Source organism: Triplophysa dalaica, chromosome 9 (assembly GCF_015846415.1).
Source record: "Triplophysa dalaica isolate WHDGS20190420 chromosome 9, ASM1584641v1, whole genome shotgun sequence".
NCBI classification, from domain to species: domain Eukaryota; kingdom Metazoa; phylum Chordata; class Actinopteri; order Cypriniformes; family Nemacheilidae; genus Triplophysa; species Triplophysa dalaica.
Window position 1 is genome coordinate 9,380,470 of NC_079550.1, and position 7,251 is coordinate 9,387,720.

A 7,251-nucleotide genomic window follows, 5' to 3' on the forward strand; every position below is an offset into this window, starting at 1 on the left:
CATCTGTTCCTAATGAACCCCAAACCTCCTATACATAGCTTTTCTCTTCATGTGTGCAAAAAAAAACTTTAGTGTTATGTGCAAAATAATTAAGTTTATGTGTGATATAAATAAGTATATGTGCAAGAAAAACTTTAGTGTTATGTACAAAATAATTAAGTTTATGTGTGATATAAATAAGTATATGTGTTAAAAAATGATGTATATGTGCAAAAAACATTTATATGTGCAATAAAATAAGTATGCGCAATTTTCTCTTAGTGTGTGCAAAGACAACTCCTGTACAGTTTTACTTACCTTGTGTGCAATGAATAAAGCTGTCTTTTATTTTATTTATTTAATATACCTGTCTTTGTGGAGTCTTATTGTCAAAAGCAGAGGGTCTATCTCTTCCACACAAATAATATATATTAACAAACAATATCAAGGAAATCACATTGAAAATATGAAGTACTGATCAAACAGGTTTTAAAACTGGAAGGTTTTCTTTCCATAATGTACGCAGACTCATGAACATTGTATACAGTGGGCATGGAAACGATAAAATAGCCGTTTTAGCCCAGATGCTTACAAAGCATTTTATTGATAATCTTCCTTTTAAAACTTTGAGTGAATTAAATATCTTGGTGTCCCTGTGCCCAGAAAATACAAGAAATTACGTGAAACAAATAACAAAGCTATGGTAGACAGACTGAGGCGGGATGTGGAGGCCTGGCGGGTACTCCCGTTAACAATGATTGGCCGTGTTAATGGAATTAAAATGGTCACCCTACCAAGATTTCTTTACTTGTTTCAAAATATTTTTTCTTTTAACTCAGATATTCCTTAAGACACTTGATTCTGTGATTATGCCATTTATTTGGGGATATAAAGCCCAACACATATCTAAAGCTCATATTTGTAAGGCAAAAGTGGTAGGATGTCTAGGCCTCCATTACTTTCAGCACTATTATTAGGCAGCCAACGTACAGGCCTTAATGTATTGGTCCAATGCAGGGCCTGGGGAGTGGACTACTAACATTCCTGCGTGGCTCGCCATTGAAAGTGATGTAGCCTCTGACGGCTATAGCAGTGGTGACTACGCCACCCCTTGGACCAGACTGGTAAGAGCAAGGGGAATATTTTACAAGAAGCACACACAGGCTTGGTCAACAAAGTAGAAAAATACAATCTTTATTTTTGTTACAGTAAAAACATTGAGTCGCTTTTGGATTTCAATAAATAACACACAAATTCATCACTTGACATAACACTAAGCCATAAGGGGGTGGGCCACTGAAGTAAAAGTTACTCAGGCCTAAGTTTCCGTACCACACGTGAGCTAGGGCACACCACTTTAGAGTAGAACAAACACTACAAACACTGCACAACAATGACAACCAGGCTCTTTGAGCTATTTCTAAGAATACACACTTCACAGCAGTACACTGCACACGTCGTGCTAAATGAGTGAAACACGCCAAGGAAACCAGGCAGGAGCCCGTTGGAAAGTCTATCCAGTGGGCCCAACCCACACGAGGCTAATGTAATGGGTGAAGACAAACAAACAACAAAAATATATATAGAAACCGCTAGCCGGTGGCCACTGTCAGTTCACTACACACAGATATTGTAGCACACCGGCTAGTGAAAAAAAAAGAAACAAACAAAACAAATAAGTGTCTAAAAAGCAGCACCTGCCCATTCATTCAAACACACTCAAAAGAACAGCAGCAGACAATCGGATTGGCTGAAGACTCTTTCTGCAATAGCTATTGGGTGAGTAGACAGTGTTCCGACGCTTCACGCATTCACCCGTCACAAATGCTCCTCTGTGCTCGTCAGTCCAGACATTCCATACGCGTTTCGGAAGCGCACACACACACAAACAGTAGTGCCGTTGGCAATCACTATGCAACCCCTTGCGCTACCAACACATCCCGGAACACTGCTGCCTCCAACACGTCAGCAGCTAACTTCAGTCTCTCGCTACAGGATGAGGACAACAGGTATATATACACCTGCCTGTTAACAATTACCGACCTCTCCCACCCACATTAGATGACGTAGCGATACGAGGAGGAGTGAAAGCGAGCGGGGGCGAAGAAAGAGGGAGATGATAGACAGAGAAAAGAGTGCCTCAAACCCACAGGCCACAGAGATATTCAGGGTTTTTCACTCTTTGCAAAGAAAATGTTTCAAAATTTTAAGAAATGCAATCCCATTATTGTAAACTCTCTAAAGATTTGCTACCAGATAAGAAGGATCTTAAAACTACCAAAAATATGCTCTCAATGAAAAGTTCTCAATGCTTTGGTTTGCATGTAAGGACCCTCATTATGCTACCGTGGTAGTGTGAGGCTATTTTGAGCCTTGTTAGTGGTATTAACTAGCGATTTACTTTATCTTACTCTCTGCCCCATATTCTAGCGTTATAAGCTAATCTGTTTTTAGAGATATAACTCTTTACATTCGACTATCATGAAAACGCATCCCAGAGAACGATCTACTCGGTAACCATGTGTTAATTAGCCCTAGGTTCATTTTTCACCGGAGTTGTCCTTTAAGAGTGGACAGTTTGTCTCAGAACAGGAACCCATTGAGGAAAATTGAAAAATTGATACTGTACACTATTTTAACCACTTTGCACTGATTTGTGTATTTCACAGGATATCAGCAGGGAGATGATTAAGGATACCTTCTCCAGTCATGTCAGAGCAGATCTGTAGAAGAGGAAGATGCCAGTATGTCTGATGTCATCATTGTCATCGAGGGGACTGAGGTGCTGCTGGGATGTAAAAATATTGCAAATGCATGTCTTTCACTCATGGGCTGCATTTACTCCCTAAACTTAAGCTATCCCCCAAAGCTGAGAAACACTTTCGAAGTGTTTCAGAAAATCTTTATAGGACTTGATGCGTTAAAATTTTCGCCAAAGGTTAACTCTTTGCATAGAAAGATTCTAATGTAATCTGCTAGTTGGGCACTACTTCCACTTATTGTACTGTTTTTTTTATTTATTTTTTTGCAAGAAAGGTTGTTCAGAAAACAACTTCAACTACAGTACTGTTTAATATAACAATTCTTATGCATTTTAAGTAATGCTATTATGCTGGAGACCATCGATGCAGAGTTTTATTATTATTTTATTTTATGTTTTTGTTCCCTTAGGTTTAATCTTAGTGAAATTAAAGTTAGCTAATGAAAGGCAGCTACTATTTGACATTATTTGCACTTTTACACTTTTGTATTTGATATCTGCAACTGAGGTTTTTGTAAAATGTTTATGTTTTATGTTTATAGAAAGGTTTTATATGTTTAAATGTGTATGCATTTTAATGCACTGTGTGGTTGTTCTAACAATGTTTACTGGAGTAAAATGCACTATAGTGCACCATTTACAAGAACCATCAAACTGATGGAGTTTTACTATTTGTTTTATTTCATATTCCCATCTTTAAGGGATATCATAGAAATAAACGTATTCAAGTAAAATGTATGTCAGTGTTATTTTATTGAACACCATTTAAATACATAAACAACATCAAGTAATTTTAAAATAATATTTAAAGTAAAGGTTACTAGGATTATTGTGTAAAAAAACATTTATAAGCATTACTTGAGTAAAATATATAAACAAACAGTCAATACAATTTTCTGGGAAATTCCAAGTAAACTTTACTTGAGATTTTCTAATTAAAGCTACAGTTCCTTGTGTTTCGTTTTTACTTGGGAATTCTATTGAAATTACTCACATTTTCTAAGTGAAAAAACTTTCCTAACTTTTTTTAAGTAAATCCTACTCCAAATTTTTTTCAGTGTAGTCAGAAAAACAGATTACTCCTCTCCAAACTGACATCGATAGAGTTAATATTTTTACACATTAATTTTCAACATTAATGTTTAGATATTAGTCTGGGTTTTAAACCCAAGCATGAATTTAATTTTGATGATATATAATTTATTTTCAAGGGTTCTAGGATTATTTGACTGCTGCAAGCCGCCACACATTTCATACGGCACATCATTGAAGATCAAGGCAAAGTGGGAATCGTAACCTTTAGTACTGATGCATCAACTCTTAAAGCCTTTACTGTTATTGACAGTGACACCACAAGAGAGAATCTTATCAGTTCATTGCCAACACAAGCAAGTGGATCAACAAACGTCTGTACTGGCCTCAATAAAGCCTTAGAGGTGCCCTGTTAATTGTATTCATATGCATTTTGTATGTTTGTGTGAATTGTATAATAATAAATGAAATGTTATGAATATCTTTTTATACCCATCAGGTGCTTAAAGCAGATAATAAGGATGCATTAGGAGATGAAATTATTTTTCTCACTGATGGTGAGGCAACAGACAACATCAATGATTGTTCTCATACTGCAATACAAAGTGGTGCCATTATACACACTTTGGCTTTGGGTCCCAAAGCCGCCAAAGAACTGCAGGAAATGGCGGACAAGACTGGTAAGTGTGATAACACAAAAATCCCAGAGATGAAAGGACCAAACAAAGGATCAACACCTTTTAACAGCAACTGGACCCCAAATAGATTTTTAATGGTTATTTGACTATATATGAACAATATCCTCCCCCACCCCCACCCCCCAAGTTTTGCACAGGCCCCCAAAACGTTTACGTTAAGTTCCATAATGTATGCAAATCACATTTTCTTATTTGCTTGAAAAGTGTCTGTCTTTCAGCCACGGTATTTGTCTGTGAGTGAATGCCAGCACTTAAAATCAATCAAATGAAAAATTCTCTTTTCTTCCATTTTGAAATTAGATGGGAAATTTATCATAGCAACTGACGATATCACCTCCAATCTGTTAGTGGATGCATTTGCTTCACTTACAATACCAACTGGAGATTACGCGAAAGAACCAGTTCAGGTTTGGCAAGTTCATTACCCATTTTATGACTTATAGTGGATGTACTGTATATATACTGTACTTTATACTTTAAATATTTAATGTTTTCATGTGTTCATTTATATTGTATGCTTACAGCTGGAGAGTACGGGAAAGAGAACAGCTGACTGGTTCAATGGAACAGTGTCAGTGGATTCAACCGTCGGTAACAAAACCAGCTTTTTAATCATCTATGAAATCAGTGCACCTACTGTGTATATACAGACGCCAAGTGGGTCCAACTACGGTCAAACAGATATGAGTGAAGATCCATCAGCAAAGACACTCACACTAAAAATTCCAGGAACTGCAGCGGTATGACGACCTTAATAGCAATACAGGAGTTATGGCTGAAGTTTATTGTTCAAACCATAAGTTTTAAATATTAGTATTTATGTTTTATAATAAAAAGGCATTGAGGCCAAATGTTATAAATAATCATTTACAAAAAGTTTTGAAACAGACACATATTTTTCATGAATAATTTAGATAAGCGTTATCCTAAAGACAAAGTCCTAAAAGGTTTGTGTTATCTATGTTGTATTTGTTAGTATGGAGACTGGAAGTACAGTATTCTGAGTGGAGGACTTCAGTCTTTGACAATAACAGTAACCAGTCAAGCAGCTCGCTCTGATGTTCCTCCTATCATAGTCAAAGCACATGTGAATCAGCAGCTGATCAGTGGCAGTAAACCTGTTATTGTGTTTGCTGAGGTTAGTCAGAATTACAGACCTGTAATAAATGCTGAAGTGAAGGCCACACTGGAGTCAGAAACTGGAACAATGCAAGAATTAGAGCTACTGGATAATGGAGCTGGTAAATTACCCATAATCCTTTTCTCAAGCACACACACATGCTAAAATACATAAATAAACTGTAAATCTATATCTGTTATAGGAGCAGATGCTTTCAAAAATGATGGGATCTATTCCAGATATTTCACAAAGTTAGTAAAAGGCAGAATCAGCTTGAAAGTGAGAGTGAAGAATAAAGACGGACAATCCAGATTTACTCTCCACAGAAAGAGCGGCGCTCTATATGTACCTGGATATGTGGTGGATGGTAAAACTATGACATCATCACTGTTGTGCAATGTTGCTTAAAACTGGCAGTAGTTCTAGTAATATTGTGAAACGTGACATTGCATGGCATCTTTTCATTTCTCTTTTTAGATAAGGTAGAGCTGAACCCTCCGAAGCCTCCGGTTCCTGAACAACCACTTGTTGAAGGAAACTTTAGCAGAACAGCCACTGGAGAAAGTTTTCAGGTTACTATTTCAAATCCACCAATTTATCCTCCAAACAAAATCACAGATCTTAATGCTGAAATCCAGGAGAACACGGTCCTTCTCATCTGGACAGCTCCTGGTGAAGACTTAGACCAGGGAACAGGTAGCATACATTTTGCTATAATAATAGTTTATAAACGTTTTTTTATTGTGTAACTTAATCTTGAGTGCTGAAATAAATACTTTATATTGAAATAACAGTCACCTTAATGTGCATTAACCTTTTTATATATATATTTCGTTTAATCTAAATCCTATGAGATCAGATGGAGCGATGACATTGAAATGCTTCGACTGAACTTCAGCGAATCTTCTTTAGTCAACACATCTGCCGTCTCACCTAAGGAGGCTGGATCATTAGAACAACACTCATTTAATATGACAGTTGAGAATGGTACCACACTCTTCTTTGCTCTTCGCTCTGATGACAATGATGACGCAATATCTGAAATATCCAACATTGCTCAAGTATCAAAGATCCTGCCTGCTCCCAACCCACCAGGAATCTCAAATCCGGGCCTGAATTTGAACGTTATTATCATTTCAGTTTGTGTAGCAGTTATAGTGGTGTGTTTGATTGTCGCTGTAACAGCATGGGCAGTGAAAAGAAGAAACCGTGTTGATGCTTAGAAATAACAATCCAATGCAAACTATTGCCGAAATCAGTACTCTTTTCAAATTTAAACAAGAATATAAATTAAGAAAATGTAAAACTGATTTTATTTTACTGTTCTGGTGTTTTACTTCTTTTACGACTCTTTTCTTTTATGAATTCTAATTTCTGTTCTGCAAAAGGCATTTGATTAAATTTTCTTCAATGTTCAACTCAAAATGAGTTCGAGTTTTTTTTTGCTTTCAAGAAAAATCTGACAAAAATATAAACCAGTATAGTTAGTAGTCTATAAAAGCAACTAGATAAAACTGTTTAAAAATGAACCAGAAAATGTTTATCAAAAGATAAAACACATGAATAAATTTAACAAAAACAATGACAGTATGACAATTTATAATCCTGCTTTCAGCTCACAAGTTCTGTTGCCTTAGACACAGGAGAGACTTAAAAAATAA

The 7,251-nt window shown here is 36.3% G+C and overlaps 1 pseudogene; it reads left to right on the forward strand.

Annotated features, from left to right (window-relative positions):
* The first annotated feature begins 977 nt into the window (after positions 1-977).
* Positions 978-6,813, forward strand: LOC130428147 (calcium-activated chloride channel regulator 4A-like; annotated as a pseudogene).
* The last annotated feature ends 438 nt before the right edge of the window (positions 6,814-7,251 follow it).